The sequence below is a fragment of the Melozone crissalis genome, unplaced genomic scaffold (genome assembly GCF_028551555.1).
Source record: "Melozone crissalis strain CALT ecotype California unplaced genomic scaffold, PUWL_Pcris_2 ptg000045l_1, whole genome shotgun sequence".
NCBI lineage: Eukaryota > Metazoa > Chordata > Aves > Passeriformes > Passerellidae > Melozone > Melozone crissalis.
The window spans coordinates 13,145,919-13,168,525 of record NW_026535823.1 but is presented as its reverse complement, the minus strand read 5'-3'; the positions used below and the strand labels follow the sequence as shown (position 1 = coordinate 13,168,525).

At 37.0% G+C, this 22,607-nt stretch overlaps 1 long non-coding RNA gene across 1 annotated transcript; it reads right to left on the bottom strand.

Annotated features, from left to right (window-relative positions):
* Window positions 1-195: 195 nt before the first annotated feature.
* Window positions 196-22,088, bottom strand: LOC128943341 (uncharacterized). The gene is made up of 5 exons (XR_008483691.1): window positions 21,995-22,088; window positions 5,633-5,813; window positions 4,934-5,048; window positions 2,438-2,630; window positions 196-598 (listed from the first exon to the last, which is right to left on the bottom strand). It is a non-coding gene; the product is annotated as an uncharacterized LOC128943341 (long non-coding RNA).
* Window positions 22,089-22,607: the final 519 nt, after the last annotated feature.

The window sequence follows — 22,607 nt, the reverse complement described above, 5'->3', positions numbered from 1 at the left end:
TAACTAGCTATGCCTTTGATTGCACTGTTTGCAAATCTATAATAGCACTTCTTCCATCTGTTCTGCAGTTTCCTTCTATACATCCCATTTTAAAAATGAAATAAATTGCTTACAGGTTCATTCCAAAGACCTCTTCCAAAGAGGTCTTTCAGCATATTGGCTATTGTGGACAATACTGTAAAATCCGGACAAAAATAATAGAGCCTTGTATAGGAAAAAAATATTTAGAAGAGCTGACAGGTTTTTCAAGGGAAAATTTTAAAGAAATATGTATCACTAACAACTCAGCCAATGACTGGTTCTTCAACATAAGACACAATTAGTTTACAAAGCTGCTTTGTTTAAAACCCCAAAGTAAAAAAAACAGCTGGTTTTCAAAAGCAAAGTTAAATTGAATTCCACACATTATCTATAATAATTTTATGGCAAAATTATGCATAGTTTCTGAAATCAGAGGAAAAAGTTCCCTGTTACTCTAGGGATGACTCAGCAAAACAGTTTGGAAGTTGATTTTAAAATGCTCAGATCCCTCTCAGAAGACGTTTGGAATTATCCATTACTTCACGTAGGTGATGAGTCTTGTCTTGCTCAACATCCCCTATAAAGGAGCAAACATTGAAATAATAGCCACAATTTATTTTTTTATATAGATATATAAAGCCTAAAATACATGTTAACAGTTTACATTACATAGAAAATGACTGTTACAGAATTACAAGACTTTTTCTGATGCCAAAAGGAAATGAGATAACTAGGCTTCTTTAGAAAAAAGTATTTCTCAGGAAAAAGAACATTTAATGTTTTTTCCACTGGGTAACTAGTTTGGGTTTTTTTGTTTAATTAGCCAAGCATTCAGAACAGGATCAGATTAGAATGATTTTTACGGCAAGTCCTCCATTAAACTAGTTTTAATGTTTGTGTATGTGCATGTGTGTTTGGAACTCATGTAATAGAGCCAAAAACGAGATTTCCTTTCTGTTATAATAGGACACTACCTTTGCCATTATTGTTCTTATTGTTTAAGCGTTGCACTTGAGCCCACAGTTATATCTAAAATGCCAGTAACTCTGTTAGGCATCACTACTGTTACTACTGAGCAAGGGTCTAACACTTCAAAGGGCTCAGTAGCTGAGCAAATCCTTCCAAAAACACTGTTGGAATTAAATAACATGGCACTGATGAATATAATATGAATATAGCTCATGTTTCTTTCTTGAGTGAGTCAGAAAAGTAGCACTTTCTGACAGCCTGCTCTGCAGTGAATAGTGAGCACTGAGTCACCCACACCACCCCAGCACAGCATCCCTTCCACTTGATATTTGCCATTCTATAATTAGAACAAACGACATTCTTGGGACACACCAAAATGCTTTTAGTTAACTTTCTGCTTAAACCCATTTACAGAGTCTTTACTGTTCCTGTCTCAAAAGATAAGGCACACAATCATGACCTGTGCTATCTCCACTTTAGAGACAGACCTATTATTATAAAAGTAAATGCCACCCACTTGCTAACACTGGAGACTAATTAACTGTTCAATGGCTGCTTACCAAAGAGGGTAAAAATCACACTTGTCTGTACCAACAGCTGTCCTAGAAAATCAAGAGGATTAGATAAAACTTTCTCTTTATTGATCCCCCCCATTCCTTTAATTTTTATTTCTTTTTATTTTTAATTTCAACGTGTTTTGCTTATAACTATAATTTAAATACTTGTTTTTGTAAAAGTATAGAAGTTCTCTCTATTCTGGTTCTCTCTGGTCACGAATCCATTTCCTGGAAAAATATTTTGAAATCCTTTTTATTTGTTCATCATCTGATTCATGTTTTGAAATTTTTTCTTTTAAAAGCAAGTCAGCTTGATTTCAATAGCTATATTGAAAACTGAAAGCTATATAGATTCATTAACCACATGGTATGGAAAGCAAATCTTTAAATCCCAGGTGTATAGGACAAATCCATTAAAATAAAAGTCAGTACCTATAACTTTACTTTGCACTTGACTATCTACATATCTGTTTAAACCAAACTTCCTCAGGTTGAGGAAAAAATTCCAAAAGGATATCAAATAAATATGCAACTCATCCAAAGAAAAAAGGCACAAAAAAGTAATGTCCAAGTCTCAACAGACACACACCGGGAAGGAAATACATTAGTTACACCAGCATCAATAAGAATTTTGCAGTTCAATTAATTGACAATGGGAATAATAGCATAAACAACTTGCAAAAAGTCTCTGAACTGGCTATAAGTCAGTGATGTGCTTTGGAACTTCCCACTTAACTTACATGACTTTCTGTCCCCAGCAAACAATGAGCAAATTAGCCTGTCCTGATTCTCGAGAACAGCCAGCAGCAGGGAGGGCATGAATAAAAATACTTTAGAACTCCAGTTCTATGAACACTTTTAATGAGAACTCTTTTCTTTTTCTATCTTACCTTTTTTTTTGTGTCTAATATTGAAACCTTTTGAAAAGTAGAAATGTTTTTATACAGGACACAGCTGTTCAGAAATGGACCTCAGTCACTGCTGGCTTCAGTGATCAAGTGAAACACATCTCTGCTACCAGCTGAGCTGGGGGCTGGATGTAAAGAAGCCTTCTTTTTGTTGTTCTGATGTTATGTCCCAGCTCTATAATACATATAGAAGCAAAAGAGTTTAAACTGTATCTTATTGCTGGTTTAGTAGGACTTGAATGGTAGAGCAGAATTGCTAAAATGTCCCTCTGTTGCTACTTTTACAAGCTCTTGCTGTAGGGACCAGGTGGAAAGAGGGAAGGATGGAGAGGATAAGTGGAGGGATCCAACAGCTGGTACCCATCTTGTCAGACAGTTACAGGAAATACAAAAGAGCTTCAAAGAAACGGCGACCCAACAGATTCCAGCAAAAACACAACACGGCTGCAGTAGGAAGGGAAATTTTAACTATGAGGTTCTGCTTGCCTTATCAAATGTGATAGCTGAAGTCATGCAAGAGTCACCCAGACATTTCAAGCTCTCCAGAAGGCCCTGAGATACAAACAGGAATAACTTAGCAATTGTTGACCTGGTATTTTTTTAAAACAGAACATATGGCCTGTGAAGGCTTCTTCTTCCTTTGGATCTAGTCCAGCAGTCAGGCAGACAAGTTCAACCTTGCAATTAGGGCAAAATTGCTGGAGAACAACTGCTAAAGCTCCCCCTTTGCTGCTGCTACTGCCAGTCTCTTGGTCTGTCACACATGACCTGGCTGGGGATCACAGGCTGTCCCATCCCTGCAAGCTCTCCCCAAGAACTCTGGTGTCCCCTCTGAGCATCCAGAGAGCCAAAGCCCCCTGCTCAGAAATCCACACTCATTTCCATTCCTCACACTTGATAGTAATAATAAGCCACCCCAAGGGAATCAACCCAGCCCACAATTCTTTAATGCAAAAATCAAAGTGGGATTGTATATTTATTTCTATTGTGGTAAATTTTGTGGCTAACTGATACATTTTTTCATATAGATTACAAGTCCAGGTTTGCTGTCCTTTCATGGATTATACAAATCAGCACAGACACACAAGTGACAACAGTAACCATAGCAGCAATAAAACTGCATCTGAAACACTAAAGAATTGCTATTGTATAAAATATTAAAAAGTAAAGAGATTCCTTACTACAGTAATAAACTGTCATTTTATTCATCACCTACTGAAAATTATTTTTTATTGCTCAGAAATATTCCATCATTACAAGATTTTGATTCCAGTCATGGAAGAATCTTTTCAAATTACAAATTTCCTGATTTAGGCTAGAATTTTATTTTCTTACATGCTGGAAAATATACTATAAATTTTATTTACTGTTTAAATCAGTTGTCAATTAGTCCTGCTCAGCTAGTTTTCAGTCGGATGAGAAAAAAAATGCCTATTTTCTGGCAGGATAGAATTGAAAAACTGCAAGAATAAAAGTGTCTATTTACCTAACAATTCTAATAACTACATTAGTTCTGTCAACTTTGACTTAAGTGACAGATGCTGTTTCCTCTATACATGATTATCCAAAGGCACATTAGGGACACTAATTAATAAACAGGGACAAATGCTAGTGCCTAACTCATATAACCAGACCCAGCAAGGAAAATTGTTTTCTTTAATGTTTCACTGAAGCTTATAAGAAATCAACCGCAAATACTTTACTTATGTAGGAACTCAGTGTTGTAGACAATAGGGTTGGCTTGGGCTATAAATAAAATTAATACTTCAATATCTTTGGGTAAGTAATTTCATTACATATTTATACAGCATTAACTTTAACAAAGAGTCCATCTAGATAAGATCTGCAGGTACTACAAAATATATGAATATATGAAAAACAAGAAACTAGAAACAAGCTTCTACTCTCTAAGTACTTAATTTAAAATAGTTTGTTTACTTAGTATAAACTGTGGGTTTCAGATTTTTTTTCATGGCATATCTGTAATATCTATTAACATAATTCTTATTTGTAATTAAGAATCTTATTTTCTTTCAAGTTTCCCCCCTACAAATTGTGGTCGTATTTTCAGGGAACACATATAAGTTCTATTAATACTAATCAGAGTTTAGCCTGTACATGAAGGGAAGGCAAAATCCTTTTATGCTGAACATTTAATTAAAGTTCTTTAAAGAGTTTCATGTGTGTTATAATGTGCAAATTATTTTCACGCCTAACAACTCAGAAACTTGGCGGGAAATGATAGAAATTGTCCCTCTGACCACTAAGACTGTGCATACAAGTTCACACACAATCCGGATTCATGTAGCTACAAAATCAGGGCACAGAGAGTGATATAATTAATTTATTCAGAGCTTTTCACATTTCATCAGTGCATCACTCATAACAGGTTCTCCAAACCACCAGTTATGCCTTATTTGGCTGTAATAGACAAGCTGTATTTGGGACTGTGTGTTTCAGACTACATCAATGACTTACCAAACATGTATTTTATGATGAACACCTTAATTTCTTCCTTGTAGAATGCTGGCAAGTGACACATAGCAGAGCTCTTAGCAACAGTACGTGCACACACACTGAGTGTTGTAGCAACCTATGACAAAAATAAAATTATAGTGGAAATAAGTATGTAGGACTGAATGACACCCAGAGAGTAATTGAGAAGGGACAGCTTGGTGATTCAGTGAGAGCTGAGCTGTGCTTTGTACATTATCCTTGTGAGGCAAGAATGGCTGCCATTAATCATTCTGAAATCAGGCTGAGACACCCTTCATCTGACTGCACCCTACCCTCTGCTACTGCCTCATCGAGGGGCTGCAAGGAGGCTCCAAGATGTTTGATGGTTTCTGGAGCTCTAGATTTTCTCCTATCCAAGGGATATTAAAGGAACTTTCCAAGCATCCTCTCAGCTATAAATCTGCCATGTGATCTATGCTCAGGTGTCCCCAAACTTAGTCAGAGGAGTTGTAGAGTATGCATGGGCAGACAGGCTGTGTAGTCCTCTCTGTAGAAGAGAGCCTTGGAGGGCCTTTAGCAGTTCATTAAAATTACAACTCATTCCACATAATTCACAGGCAACATGGCTATTGTGAGATTTACTGTTCAAAACTCTCCAGGCAGACCATTGCTAGCCCAGGAATTCAGCCAAAGCTTACCTGATAACAAAAGATTTGATACCTGCATTCAGTCCCAGTGAGGCATTTTGAGAACTGCAGAATGTGGAAGGAAAATCAAAGTGAGGATTCACTCAATTTGCAGACATGAAACATCATATGCAAACATGATAAAGCCTCTCAGAGGATGAAAGAGATTCATTCTTCATAACTCCTAGAAGACTTAAGGAGTGGTTGATGGAGGCCTGAGAGAAGACAAGAAAAGATGGCCATGTCCTAACATCACTGAAGAATAATGGGAGACTGCAGAAAATAACACAAGAATTAGGACTGCCCTATGGCTATGCACCACATCTGATCAAATTTCATTCAGCTGTAGCTTTACTCATTTAGGTGTCAATCTGCAGATTTGGAAGCTATGGATTATAAAATCACACAGTAGTTGACTCCATTTTCACTTAGAAATGCCATGAAAATCTGTAATTTACTTTAACCTTAGGGGCTCCCCTGTCCCCCTCCCTTACAAAGCAAATGGTAAGCAGTCAAAAGGATCTCAGTCAGCAGGCTCAGCACATGAACATCCCACAGCACTATCTAATCAAATATTTGAGCATCATGCTCTTACAATTTGCTCAGACTGTGAAGGACATTTGATATGTTTGTTAAATTGTTTGTATCTACTGCTGGCAATTTTTAGCTGTGGATTTACTCTAGAAACTTGACACTGAAGTGAAGTCACAGGAAATCTGGATGTTGACATTGGCAATAACAGTACTCGTTCTAAAGTAGGAATAATAAGGATTATATATATCATTATTATTTGACCAAGTGTTGTTCACCTGAATTCATGTGTTTGTTCCAACAGGAAACCTTTTTTCCCCCCTTGTAATATGCCACCTGTTCCTAAGTTGAGACTCCAATTATTTATTTTCAGCTCTTTTTGAATCGCTAGCTAATCTAAAAGCAAATATGTCCTTTAATTTTGTTTCTGTGTGAGAGCTGGGAAGCTAAATGTTGACCAAATTTATAACTGCCAAAACTAATAACATTTTAAAACATTGACATAAGGGAAAGGAATAGGAAACTATTAGGACATATCCCTTAACCACACTTCAAAGGACAGAGGAGAAAGATAAAGTGTTTGAATTGGAGAAAACAGGTTCAAGCTCATGTCCTCACAAGTGTACTGGCCCTATCTCCTTATGCAGGAAGGGTACATAAAAGGGACAAATGAAGATTACAGCATCTGCGATAAAAGAATTTGCTAAAAAGATGCCCAAGATTGTCAGAATTACTAATGTATCTTTTTCCCATCTAAACTCTTAATGATAAATATAAAATTGCCTCTGTAACTACTGCATTCACAAATCCATTTGCAAAACAAGGCCTTATTCTCTACAAATTAAATGCAGTCCAATGCTATTTTTGATAAAAACTCCAGGCAGCCTGAAGGCTGCTGCACAGACTACCCAGACTTCACCCTCCAACAAAATCTCAATCTCTCTGTAGCACTACAGCCATTTTATCCTCTGGAAGCCAAGGGGAAAGCAAAGCTCTCCTCTCTCCCCACCATGCATACCATTTCCTCTAACAAGGACAGTGTCTCCTTTTGAAGTTTGATTTACAGGTGCTATAGAGCCATTGTGCTGACTTCATGTCAGTCTCCAAGGAAACAGGTAGCAGATATATTCTAGAAGCATCCCAAGAAGAAAAGAAGTGTTATCAAAAGTATTCTCAGCATAACCTCTGCTATGAGTAGAAGCAGAGTTCAAGGTCTTCTCTTGAATGGTTGAAGGATGCTGTGTTCAAATAAAAGGCTCCTAAGGAAATAATAGCAGGTCAAGCTGTGGATCTGGCAGTTGTACAGTCTCCATTTCTGAAAGAGTTGAAGATTGAAAAATAATCTATTTAAAGTTTTAGAAAATCTTGATATATGTTATAAATCAGCCAAATTTTAGGTTGGCATCTCCTCTTCCCACTTAGCACTTTGTGTAATACCTTGTCTTTTTGCTGCAATTACACTTCTCAGCCCAATCCATACCCACTTGTCCATCTGTATTTAAAAGTTGATGCTTAAGCTCTGCCTAGATTTTTTCTCACTCATTTAGAAGACTGAAACACAAGACATTGCACCTCAGCCATCTCTGCAGTCCTCTGCTCCCAGCAGCCAAGCAGACCGGTGCCCTGTAGCTAGGAGAGACAGACAGTGTAGCAGCAAGACTCTGTTGCTGGAAAGACATCACATCAAAGTGTGTACTTCCATGATCATTAAAAATTGTCCATGGCATTTTTAAAGTATGTACAGTAGAAGTAATGTCATACCTGAATTTTAAATGAAGAAATAAATTCTACTCTAAATTCCCATCTGAATAAGGTACGCTTACTTTTTTTTTGTCTTAAACAAGTAAGGATTATTTTATCTTTGTGAGAGTTTTATCCAAGAAAAGCTGAACTAATCCAAATCTGAATTTACTAAAGCATTTTGGGAACACATTAAATTATTGGTATTAATTAGTATGACATTTTAATTATTGTTGCTTTTGTACAGAAGAAACAAAACTTCTCAACACTGAAGCTCATTTTCTCTATTTGAGGCACAGTTCAGTACAAGCAAACAAGAGACTACAGCAAACAAAGCAAGTAAAAAGAGAAAAGAATTCCATGAATGATGGATAGCTTTGTTCCCAGCTTGGATCCAAGTGGGCCATGCTAATTGAAATAATTTCCAAAAAACAATTTAATTTCGTTTTATTCAGAAGTTGCCATTTCCTAACCCTCTCTGCCCAAGTATGTATCTGAATAGACACATTCAAGAAAATATCTGAAGACTGAAGAAGGAAGATTTGGGCATCAGCAAAGTTCAAATATGATTGTGAATTAATGGCACTGACTTGGAGATTAAAAGAGTTAAAGAAATTTGTCAGAGAAAAAAACAGTGAACGTAATCAAATATAAATATTGCTTGCAATTCTTTTAGCATTTTTCTACTACAAAATCAGGAAAAATAAAACCAAAAAAAAGCATGTCATAGACTTAAGGTCTCATTTGCCCCTGTTGTACTGCTTATCTTCACATTTCATAATTATGAATCCTTAGGATACATATCAGCAATAACTTCAGTCACTCTCATCAAGAAAATGAAACTTGCAATGTAACGTGGCCAATCTGTAATTTTCTACAGTAATTCTATCAGACCCAGAAATGAAACAACTCTAAGCTGGCACCATGGAAGAAGAGTTATCACTTTCTGTATACAGAGAAAGATCCTTTTACCAAATAACCATTCATACATCTTAACCTGGCTTACATTTTCTTCTCAGAATTGGCAGCAGGACAAAACAGTATTGACAAGACAGTCCTGCCAATACTTGTTCCCAAATCACCTACCTTGCAGGACATCATCTGCAGTTACCATTGCATTATTCTCCCATTATAAAATATGATTTAACACGACATTGTGCAACAAGAGAATGTTTTCAAATCCCTCTGCTACCCTTTTGTATTTCTTATTGAATTTGTCTTGCATTTGCCATATCAATAGACCTTTTTTATTTGATGTTAAAGCATTTTAGGTAAACATAGATATATTTTTCTATTGATTTCTACATCCCACGTGAAAACCAAATTAAATTTATAAGAATCTACCAAATGTTAGCACTTCATGTGGTATTTTATGCTGAAAAACGTGCATCCAAACTAGACAGCAAAGACACACTGGCAGAGATAAAATAGAAAAAAAAATTTAAAAGCTTTTTCATCATGATTTGCATCAGTTTTTCTCTTTTCCTTGGAAAACCTTTTGCAAGCAAAGAGACAGGTGATGAGAGTGATATTCATATACATAACAGCATCAATGTATAGCATTTTACTTGATAGAAAACACAAGTCTATCTCAGCATCAGAGCACACAGACAGGGAGTCAGACACAATTGTTTAGAATCATGCCCACGTGGGGAAAGCACAGAAGATCAGATAATCACAGGGCCTAATCTAATAGAATACAAAATACATTCTGAAAAATTGCCTATTCCTCCTCTATCTGAAAGGTGATCAAGCCTCCAAATATCAAAGGAGTAAAAGAGCAATGTGCAAATTTACCAAATATCAAAGGAGTAAAAGAGCAATGATCAAATTCTAAGATCTACAGTGAGGGAGACAAACAGGGAGCAAGAAAGTAATTTTCATCATCTGGCAAGGATGGAGATTTATGTCAACACCTGAAAACATCCTCCTAACAGTTTGAAGAAATAAAGTATTAGTAGTAGTTTTCTCATTACAAGTCACTCAAAGTGAACGATTCAAGTCATCTAAAGAACAGAGCAACAATTAATTTTCAAAGAAACCACAAAAAGGTTACATGAAATTATCCTCATTAAGATCCATTAACATTTTAAAATACTTGATGGCTTTATGCAGAAAGCACAAGAGATATGCTTTTCAAACTGTAGTGATGAAAACATAATGAGCAGATTTTGTCTCCTGCTACCATGTGTGATACAATACCGAGGGATAATGAGCGTTCCTTCAGGCATCTGACCACCTGTAACAGAAAATCCTTTTCTATTCAAGTCTGAAAGATCTGAGAAAAACCCTACTCATTCTCTAGATGAGCTAACTTCTACTTAAGATGTTTAGTTAATAACCCCAGTCCTCCATGCCCTTACCAATTAAAGGAGAATAAATTTCTGTTGCAGTTGTGTTGTTAGTTCAAACAAGAAAGCCTAAATTCTTGACCATGTATTGACACAGCACTGATGCTGAAACCCCAAGTGCAACTCAACTCTCATTGGATAACCTAATCAAATGCTTAGAATTCTTTTAAATGCTTTTAAAGCTGTATTGACCAGTGTATCTTGATTAATCATAAAATTTTAATTCTTTATTGTGTAATTCAAATGAAAGAATTATCTTTACAATTATAACAGTAATTGTGCACACCAGTCATAAAGTCAGGAGTATAAGATTATGGATAATTTGAGAATAATGTGAAATCATTCCAGGAGCAATGCTAGGCTTGTTTTCTCTGTTTTAGATCAGGCTATTTACAGAACTAATCCTAATAATGGAAAGATGCATGCTACTAAAATAAATGAATTAATTACTTCTCTAGTCACTACAATAGGCAGCAATGCTCTTTTTATTGTAATTGTACAACATACCAAACAATATGTCTAATACTTAAACAAAAGGGAAATAAAAATAAATCCAAGAAAAACTGGTGTGGTTGGTATGAGCATCTGCTGACTTTTATAAAGGCGCTTAGTTTTACTGACACTTCCCACTGCAGTTTCTAAAAATCTGACACACTAATTATTTAAGCTGAGACTATCACCATTCTGAATGTATTTATTTCCCTTCATTTACACAGATTACACATACTGACCAAAACAATATGCTAAGTGATAAAACTAGCTTCCAGAAAATAGATGTTAAGTTGCTCAATGTCTTTCATTTAGTACCAAGATTTTCAAAGGCTGGAAGAATGATCACAGGACTGAATTAATTTTGAAATCAGCTGTTTATGCTCAAATCAATCACTATTAAAATCCTACCATTGCCTGCTACAAATAATAATAGTAAACAGAGTACCTCCTCACTTGCTTTGAGAAAGGCAGAGCAGGTGCACAGTCAGTACAACTGGAGAATGTGACTTCTGCTACACCAAGTGTGACATTCAATTAAGTAGGATCAGAAACACTCTCCTATTGGGAAACACACTTTCAGAAAATAGGATTCTCTTCTCCTCCTCATCAAGACAATGTATGAAATAGTCTTCCTATTTCAGGACAAAAACATTTGATCTGAATAGAAGAACTTCTAAAATCCAAACAAACACGTAACACAAATGAAGGTTAAACCAAATTTGCTGCTCCATTTCCTTTTGATTCCAAGCATTAACCTTCCCTCTTTCCAGTTCAGTCTACAGCATCACCCTAATCCCTATTTCCTGAGAGGAAGATGGAGAGCCACTATCACTATTCCAATTCAGTTGAAGAAATCTGGCTTTTAATTTTCTTCCCCCATGAATAAATGTATCAGTCAGTGATGAGCCAGGTTAGCAGACACTAGACTGTAAGCAGAGACACAATCCTCCTAGGGGCTCAGAAAATACACTTGTGTTGTAACCTCTCGCCCATGCCAGCAGGTACAGCCAATTTGATTTCCATAGATGAGCAAAGAAAGGAAAAACTGATATCCTCAGTATATAATGGCAACAGAAACAGGACAGTAATTCCCTTGTTTGCAATGGAAACCAAGGTACTGACTGTTTAAGAAGCTCAGCTCACAAATATGTGAGAAGTTGATTTCCCATTTCTTTCCAACTTTACCTCCTCACTGCCTGAATTTCTTGAAATGTAATTTTTACATATGTATATATTTTTACATCTGTTGGGATGTTTTTAAGTGAAAATTTGAAAACATTTCATTCATTGGCTGAAATCTACTACTTCTTGACAGAAAATATATGACAAAAGCCAACTCCTATTTGAAAAGACATAGGGGTCAAATTTAACAGTTTTACTATGTCTGTGATGTAGCATTAAAGCACAATGTTAAGACCTTTCAGATTAACTTAGATGAAGCTTTACATCTCCCCACAAACTTTTAAAGAAATTTAAAAGGATAAACTTAAGTATGTATAATGATTTAGATTTCAAGTTCTTTCTTCAAAATCACCACTTATAAGTGATCTAAGTAGACAATGTCCTGACTTTTAATTGTATCTCATTTCAGTATTTTTATAAAGTTATTTCCACTTCATATTTAATGTATATTTATCTTCATTTTTAATGCTGAAATGCATTTTACTACACTCATTACCTACAAGAAAGAAAACCAGAAAAATAGAAACTGTTGCTATAAGAACTTCAGCTATCTCACAGTTTACAAACACTCACATCTTCAATTTTACACTTCATTAATGTACCAGGTGGTGTTAATGGGCCTCTCACATGTGTGCATGGATCTTGCAACTGTGGCTCAAGAACCATCGAACACAGTTGAAGTACAACAAAGCTTTAGTTCCCAGATCACAAGACCACTCAGAAAAAGGAGTCAGCTCTAACCCTATCCAAGGAATTAGAGCATTCTAACCTTTTTTTTTTTTTTTTTTTTGTAAAGGTCTGCAGCATCTTCCCCAGTTGTTCAGGGAAGGGAGACTTTTGCTGGAATGAAATAAAATGCAGAAGTGGTTGGGAGAGCTGTGTGACACCTGAGGTTACCTGGGAAGTTGAATAGCTCCAGTGGCTGATGCCCAAGGTACTCTTTAGGAATTCTAGGGAGGACAAAAGTCAGAGAGCAGAGGTCTCCCTCATGCAAGGTAAGTGCCTCAGCTGCTCTCTTAGGCCTGGCTATGCTTCATTCCACTCTGCTGGTTTTATTAAATTGCTGGATGTTTAAGAGTTAAACAATGAAATAAATCTTCATACAAGCGATGCACTTCATTAGTTGCAAAAGCTTCAAGAATCTACCCAGAAACAAATAGATACAGCTATAATGTACTGAACTGTTGATGACATTATTTCATCCGTTTTACAAGTATCAAAACCAAAATACTGTCATTTATTTAACTGCAAGGTATTTAAATTTGGGTTGCATTTTCTCTCTGTTATTAAGTCTAACCAGATAATTAGATATATTTATTTAGCAAATAAAGAAACTGACGCAAAAGGCCTCCAGGATAAATGATAAGAGCTGCAAAAGAGTTATTAACACAGCACACCAACATGTCAATCCTACAGATTTTCGTCTCTCAAAGAATATCCTTGTGTAAGAAATGTATTTGAGACACCATATAACTATTTCCTTTCTACCAACAAACACCACTTACTCTTTCTGCATCAGACATAAGGAACGCCTGCCATTTTCTTGAGATTAAATCATCATCCAAATTGCATAAATCTGTCTATTACTAAAATGTATGGTTATGTTATCAATATCATGTATAAGATGCTATGCACACAAATTCCTGCAATTCAAAATTATTCAATACCTATAAGAATATTAAGAATTATTTCAATGTGGCAGTCTTATCTACCTTCTACTTCCCAGACCTCTCAGAAACAGGAACTAAGATACATTTCACAGAGTAGCCAAATAAATGAAAAAAAAAAAAAAATTTCAACATAAAACTGTAACTGCCATTTTCATATCCAAGACAGGTAATAATAAACAGTAAAAATGTTTGTATTAGCTGGAACAAAAGCACCTGCGTTAAGAGTACAAGTTCTTGCTGTAGACTGGTCTCATAAAACACTTAAAACTTGCATTTGGTAACAACCAAAGCAAAATTTTAAAAAACCCTTAACTTTTACACATGAAAAAAGCCTCAGTTTCTTTACATCCATATGCATCAGAATAGGCATAAATATATTTTAATATTTCAAGATAGCATTCCATTGTAATAAAACACCAAACATTTGTCACAGCGACTACATAGGACTCGCATCTTTTAATAGTTGTGTGCAATACTTATGCCCAGAAGGTAGAAAAAAGAAGGCAAAAAAAACCACTCCACGTTTACAATATGCATTCAAACATGTCTGGCTCTACTCAGAGAAATCTTCTCATAATGGTATTGATACACAGATGGAGAACTTTGGTGTGAATAAATGGAGGAATGCACTGGGGGAATGTGACATTTTCCAATTGCATATAAATTGCTAGATAGGAAAGATGATTTTTTTTCCCCCTGTAAGGAAGACATAATGATATGAGATCATTGCTAAATATTCTGAGTCTGACCTCTTTCTAGCAAAAAGATACTAGAATTAGGCCCAGGCTTATAAGAGGTGACTAAACAGTACTGTCCAAGTCCAAGGTAGACTTTTCTTTTTCAGTTTTTTTCATTGTTTTATCTGATCATGTCTGACAACCTGGTGCAGATCCTGGCTGCACAAGTATTCAGCATCATTTTGGATCCTCTAAGATTAGATGTGCTGCCTCCTGCTCCTTCCCAAGGGGCACAGGATTGTCTGTGTCCTGGGATATATTTGCCACCTTCTGCAGGTGACCTGGATGCCCAAGCCATCCAACAAGGTGCTTGCCTTGAGGAGTGAGGAAGTAACTCATACCTTGTGGAAATCAACCCCTGCCTTCAGGAGTGACCCATTGTAGGCAGCTGCCAAAAGCTCAGGGCAGCCTGACCTCTACCTCCAGGTGGCCTGGGAAGTGCAACTCAGTGGAAAGGTTGACATTTCTCTCACTCTGTTTCTCCATAGCTTGGTTTGGATTTTTAAAGAACTAATCATTATTAATTTGTAATACATCTTTTGTTTAATGTTTTGAATTTAAAAAAAGAAGCCTTCTTAATTTAAAATTACTGAAAATAACAGACTAGGAAATTTGCTTGACTAACCAAGGATGTCTGAGATAGTGTCCAAGAAGTAACTTTCTGCAGTCTGTAATTCTCATTTGGATTAAAATCAGCCTAGATATCTCCCCATTTCATATGTTAATTTGGTGTTTTGAAATGAGAATGTTATAAGTTTTAGTAAAATACAAGCTGGTGAAGAAATGCAGGGCTGCTTTTTCCTTCCTCAGCATGTCTCTGTCATCAACTGCTGAGGTTTTGGCTTTTAAACTTAGGCACATAAAGCATCAGTATGGCAAGGCTTCTGGTTCCCTGCTGAAGTATACTCCCTGCTTCCCAGAAAATCATTAGATGCCATTGTAGCTCACTCTATTATTGTAGGATTTTGCTGTCAACTGGGTAGGAAAAAGGAAGTGAAAAAGCTCAGAGCCACCTATTGTTTCTCTAATTTTCATCAGTTGATCCCTGGTACCAAATGCTTCTGACTGAATGAATCTGAGATCTGCAGAGCCAGGACATTCCAAATGTAGGCCCCATTTTTAATAGTTTAATGAAATGCATAACTTCTGCTCTGTTGCAATAAACACTTAATGCACAGCTACTTTCTAAGGCTCCTGTTGTTAGGGAGGATTACAGCAGAAGAATTAAGAGAGATGACATTTTAAATGCTCTAGTAGTCCCTCACCTAGTCCACACCTTACACTAAAGGACAGATGGAGCTAAAATCTAGGTGTAAGAGTCATAGCTTTGTGACTTTCTGTCTATACACCAGCTATCTGCTCTGCTGGCCTTTGTGCCACACACTCCAAAATCAAATCAAATCAAGGCACTGCTTTGACCACAAGCTCCAGTAGGTTTGTGGCACACTATCTGAGTCCCCTAGTACTGATTCATGGTCAATGTGCTTCATTTGCTGCCTGGATGTATCCTCAGACAGGGTGAGGAAGGACTGAGATCTACTTTATGCCAGGCTTCATTTTGCTGTAAGAGTAATCCCAGTGAAATGGGAACAATAAGAGATTATGAATGCCAGGTATGATGGATGGACCCTTGAGAAGGAGAAGAAAAGGCATCAGCACCAGTGCCATGGAGAAGATATCCATAGCACTCTAATCCAAATGGCAGAATTTAGTCCACATACAGGTCCTTTATAGTGCTTTGGAGGAGTTCGTATTTAATTAACAAGTCATTAAAAGGTTTTGCTAGCTGTTTTAGAAGTGTAATGAGCTGAAACAAAATCACCCAATAAGCAATAAAAACAAATCTTAGGTATATAGAGAGAAATATTCAAAGACAAAGGTTAAAAGCAACAATTCTGTCCCTACTTATACTAAAACTAGAATTGAAATGAAGTTAAAATTGTAAAACTATTTCTGAGAACACAAATAAAAAATGTCTGATGTGCGGATTTAACAGCACTGAGAATTATGGTTTGGGCATGTAAGGAAGGCAGAGAAGAGAAAAGGGATGAAAGGTAACCATGAACATCAAAGACTATGACCTGTGATTAAAAGAAGCTTTAAAGCTAGCAGACAAATGTGACTTGTTAGGGTAATAACAGATCAAATTTTTCTTACACCTGCACTTTTATAAAGACTTTCTACAGCACAGCAATGTCATCTTAAAACCTCATGTTTCATGTCCCAAGCAATCTCCTTTAAAGCCCTAAGAAGAACTTTAATGATGAGCAGTCTTTCAAAAGAAAGAATAAAGTACATATTTTACAGCTTCCATAAAGTCATTGTGCTATAGTTTTTCTTGATGCAAATTGGAAAGTTTAGGTATCCATGTGAAATGCGCCAAAAGTCAGATGAAAGCTGCCTGTTCAGACAGAAAGCCAAAGAGCACATCAACATTAGACATGCTTAAAAAATAATAAATTTATATTTATCTTAAATTACAAATGGCCCACATCATAGTAAATACAATCATTTTCCTCTTTCTTTATCATCTCCTCTCTCCTGTTGCACTGTTTTTCCAGATTATTCTGTTCCATGAAGCAGGGAATCATCTGCATTATACATCTGCATGCAATGCCTTCCTTCTGTTTTTCAGTAATGCTCCTTTCAGTGGAGCCTTGAGCGTGCTGCTTTTGGCTGCAATAGAGTCAGTTTGCCTCTCAGTAATGGCTATGGGACTACTTTGGATTTGTGCTGAACACAGTGGTGAAGATAGAAGAGATGTTTTTGCTATTGCTGAGCAGACCTTGCGAGGAGCCAAGGCCTTTTCTGCCTCTTGCAGCCCCAGCAGTGAGGAGGCTGGGGAATGCAAGGGGCTGGGAGGGGGCATAGCCAGGACAGCTGGCCCCGCTGACCCCAGGGGTGTCCCACACCACATGGAGCCATGCTCAGCAGAGAAAGGCTTTTACCTTCCCAAGCAATCCTGACACTGATGGAGCCCTGCTTTCCTGGGCATGCCTGAACACCTGCTAGTTCCTTGTTTTGCTTTACCTGTTGCTCTGTCTTTATCTCAACCCACGAGTTTTCTCACTTCTACTATTTCTACAAGACTACGGTGACTCCTTCTTATGATGAGAAGTTACTCTGTTATTTTGTTTTTAATAAATGTCTTTAAATATTTATTCAAAGTGGCTTAAAAAAATCTGCAACATATTTTTAATTAAACACTGCAAGTTAACATTGTTTTCCATATTATGTTTTTGAATGTGCAATTTTTAAATGTGCAAATTTATAACTCATTTTGTAGCTGTGCTAGTGATGTAATTAAAGAATTACATCTCTCTGGAGAAAATGCAATATGCAAAGCATAAAACCTAAGTAAAGGCCTTAAGCAGATAGTTGAAGGGTCTTTATTTTTCTGTGTACATAAAACTTACCTGATTCTAAATACAGACTCTAAGTCTGTTTGAAATGGAGCCTAAAGAATCAGCAGAGCCTGGTCACCACCAGATGTGCTGCTTTAAGGACCAACAGAGCCCCTGGAAGCCCATGGAGTTCACTCCTTGCACAGTTTGTGTCCAGCATTTTGCCACATTATTCTCTCAGCACACACATAATTGAGCACACAATTATTGCCTCTGCTGTGCCTGTGGCTTTGTTCTCCTTCAGCTCATCACCCTGAAGAATTCCAGAGCTTCAAATAAGAGATTTCAAAGGCCTCCCCTCCTTTATACAACAGCAGACACCTGCTACAGAGCTCCCTCATTTCCATTCCATGCTACACCAAATTGATTGCCACAAACAGCACATACTAAGGTGTGGGGACACTGTTATTCTTACAATCTTATGGTGACAGTGACCAATAGAAAAAAAACCACAAGAAACATTATAGGTGAAACAGCTCTGTTCATGGTCCTTAAGGGGCTTCAGGACAAAACATTAAAAATAAAGTTCTAAAGATCAAAAATTAGAAGAGATTATGAAGTTGCTTCACCAAGGGAGGTGAAAGTTTCAACATTTTTCTTCTTTCTTTTTGTGAAGTCAGTACATCGAAATTCCATGTCGGTGGATTATTTTTTTAAGAATTTCCTTTTAATCTGATAGTACTAACTTTAAAAAGTAGTCTTACTAGAGCTTTTCTGCTTTTTCCTTCTGCTTACAGCATTAATGTTTTTTTCCAGAAGTAATTTTTAACTTTGCTTCAGAAAATATTTTCTCCCTGTCAATTGCATTTTCATCAAATGAAAGTGTTAAAAATCAAGTTTAGATTCGAGGCTGCTGACAATTGGGAAAAAAATTCCATTATAGGACACCTGCCAATGTAGAAGAAGACAATAAAACTTGAATTGTCCATTCTTATTCTCTCCAAATTTTATATGTTAGGCTGAGGCACAGAATGAATTAAAATAGAACAATTAAACCCTTCTATTTAAGTCCCCAAAGAAGAGACAGTAGACCTGTTACCATAACATTTGCAGATTAATAGTACAATAATTCCTACCAAAAACCTCCCATCTCTTGGTATCTCAGGGAATATCTCTTTGCCAACTCACTGGACCCAGACCTTTAATGCCATTTCACTACTGGCTGATATTCAGTCATTTAGCACAGGAAGATGAACAAACCTATTGCAAACCTGTCACATGTGCTGTGTCTCTTCAGCTGTACAGTTTCATCCATCAGCTCAAATTTAAAATCTGCAGACTGTTTTAAGTACAATAATCAAGAAACTGAAGGCAAAATATAAAAAGCATCATCTCATGCCACTACTATTTCACAATATCCAGAAGGGCTAAAATTCTACTTAAAAGAGATCTGTCAATTTTCAAAACACATTGTTTAGAGAAGGTGCAGGAGCAGCAGCAGAACTGGCAGTAGCACCACAAAGCAGAACTGCCAGCCCTGCTTAGCTGCACTTCAGAGCATCCCCAGGAACCAAGACAAAGAGTTCTCCAGCTGATCTCAGGATCTCCTCCATACCTACCACATTAAAAAAACACACTAAGTTTTCTATATCACTTAACCTTAGGATTCTACCAAGTTGGATAAACATTATGCAAACACTGTAGATTTACAGCATATGTTCATAGAAGGTTAAGCCCTATTGAGAAGTACATATTTAGCTGTGTATACACAATTACAGAATAGGTACTCTAAGCACTAAATTACATTGCATACTAAGTAGGGGGACTAGTTCTTCCTGTAGAGTAAACAGTTTTTATTCTGTGCTAGAGAAAAACATAAAAGGAAAATAAATGTTTAACAGACAGTTCTACTGAAATCATTCAGTGACAAAAAAACAAAATACAAAAAAAATATGGCAATGCTTCAGGTATACTGAAATTAGTTCTAACAGGAGGCAATTCTCAGACAAAAAAAAATCTCAGGATATTATTGGAATCTTTGTTACCCTGTAACTAAAAACTGTAGCAATTTTATATGTTGGCTACACATATCCTGTCAGCTTTTCAAGTGTAGCCCAATCCTCACCAACACGTTTCCTAAAGCTCAGGCTGCCCCCTTGCTTTTCCCTGCTATATCAGAGGGGAGCAGGGCAGAGGCCTCATTTGAAAGATTCCCTGGGGGTTTTGAGCACAAGGATGTGCCACTACCTACCCTCTTGCAGCTGCAGCACTGAAGGCTTGAATTTCTGCTCACTTTTGCCCACTGCAGGAGGGGGAACAAATCTTATTGGCCATTAGAAACCTTCATCTATCCCCCTTCCTGCAAATGAAAGGGGATGTTGTTATGGAAGACCTCCAAAACTGCACTAGTAAAGAAAGGAGATGTGAGACAGCAAGCAGGACACAGGCAGATGAAAATTTGGTGCTAGGAACCACAGTAATATTTATTTCTAACTGGCAATTTTTCTCTTCCAGGTTGTATGCATTGAGGTTTTTTAAAAAAAAAGGATTTTTGATATCTTGCATAGTAAATATCATCTACTGAAAGGACTGAAATACAATTTCTGCTACAAATTACTCACTAGGCTACTGATAGCTAGTGATTGCCCTCAGCCTGTGTACCTATGGAAAGATAGGCAGGCAGGTACTAATAACTCCTCCTTCTCCTTCACCCTCTTTACTTTTCCATATTTTTCACAGGTTTCTCCTTTTCTCTCTCATGTTCCTTTCACAGCCCCACGTGGAAGGTAAACCAGATAATGTTTGAGTTAGATATTTGACTCCATTTGGTTAAATTTACTTGGAAATCAAGCAAAGCAAGTATGACCCACTTAAGTCACTGCTGTTGAACTATGACTTAACAATGGACAAGCATAAGAGCAAAGAATATTTACTTAAAATGAAGCAATCCCTGTAGAGTTTTGTCCTTCTGGCAATAAGGAGGGAGTATACCTGGGCAGGACAATGAGCACTTAACAAAAAAACAAACACAAAAATGATCATTCTAAGAAATATTTAGCAAGCTCCCACTGAGAACACTTGTCCACTAAGAAATGCACACATCCTTTCTGATGCAAGGATCACATTCTTTTTGCTTTCATTCCAGCCACAAGTCACACATCCAGCTCCAGTTTAGCCCTCCCTGAGGAAAATGCACATATAATTGATGTGGTTTTCCCCTTGCTGCCTCTTCTCAGGTGCCCTTCACAGAGGTGCGAGCCCCTCTGCCAGTCTGGGACAGTCAATTGGGTAAAATCACTCAGGTGAGAATAATGGAGGACACGGCACATGGCATTTGTGGGAAGAGTTCAGTTACTAACACTTTGAAGGATGCACAAAATATTAACAGTAAGCAAGCATGACAGTGAGCAGAAGGGAAGCCAAGTGTGTAGCCTTGACTGAAAATTCCGACAGTGGCAGGAAGGGGATTTAGGGCTGCTCCTTCAGGTAACTGGGCCCTAGTGATGCCAAATTCAGATCCCTGAGTGGGCACCGTATATAGCACCAGAGTCAGGCTGTTGTTCTCTGCCAGAGAAAAGATAATAAAACCACAGGCTAATAACCTGGGGATCATTAATGTTTCTGTAGTAGCTGGAATATATCAGGACAGCTTGAAGCAGCACCCTCCCTGCTCTGCCTGCTCCCAGGGTGACAGCCCAGGATTATGCTCAATTACTTTAGGTCTTTGTTATACAGCAAATGGAAAGGATGGAAACTAAAGCTGCACTCCAATTGAATATAAAAGTAATTCCAATTTATTAAATTATTGCAGACCACACAGTTCTTGTGGAGCTACTTCTGAAGAGTATGTCTTACTAAATCTCTTAAAATATATTGACTTTGCCAGCTTTAGCCCACATGGCAGCTCCTCTATTCAGTAACCAAACTGTTTCATGTAGAGATTAACCCAGTGATCCCACACTTGAAAGAGATCGCTGCAGGACTTCATTCATATTCTAACACCACCATTCTATTGGGAAAGGCTAATTAATCCACAGTAATAGCACAGTGATGGAACCTGAAGGAACTGCTGAAAGGTGGCTTTTGACTGAAGCTAAGGTGCTTCAGTCAAACCAGCAAACTTTATCTATGTGCTATAAATAAGTATCTTACAGGACCAACAAAATTATGGGAAATAGAGGACTAAATCATTAGTTGGATATTATATTCGTAACTGGCTGCTAAATATGCCCCTTCTGACATGGTGTTTGTGTTATAACATTGATCTCTGGGTAAGAGGCAACAGTCCGCAAGAGCTAACTAGGGTTTTTTTTATGGTAAAATAAATTGATGAAGAATATTTTCCTTACCTTATCCTTGGAATTCAAAAGATTCTTTAAAAAACTTTCCAAATTTCAAGAGCTATTCCAAGAGAATGCAGTCCTCATACGAGATTTTTAGTTTACAACTTTACAAAGAAGTATGCAAGTTCTGAGTGAACGCAATTGTAAATTTGCTCTTTGAACCCATGTAGCAGTGCATAATTGTTGGAACTATTTGTTATACACTTTTTGGGAAATAGAATTTAAAATGCATGCACATATGCTTAAATTCCTAGCATCACACATCTGGGCCACAAACTCGGAGAGAATTACTAAGGTACCTAATTCTGTAAAAATGAGCAATCTCAGCAAATGCAAATTTCCATCTGAAAAGATAATTAGTATTAATTAGTGGACCTAATGAAACACAAAACATTTACCTTAATAATTTTAATACTTAAAAATCGATTCTGACTGCTTTTATCTGCCATATTTTTGTCCTTGATAGTAACCAGAATAGATTTCAGTTCATATTTTCCTTACACCACTCCCTTGCTAGCATAACACAGACAATTAGATCCAAAAGTTCTGTTTAGACCATGTCTTCTAAACAACCAATTTCTGTACAGTTCAGAGCACTGTCAGGGAGCCCAATGTCTCC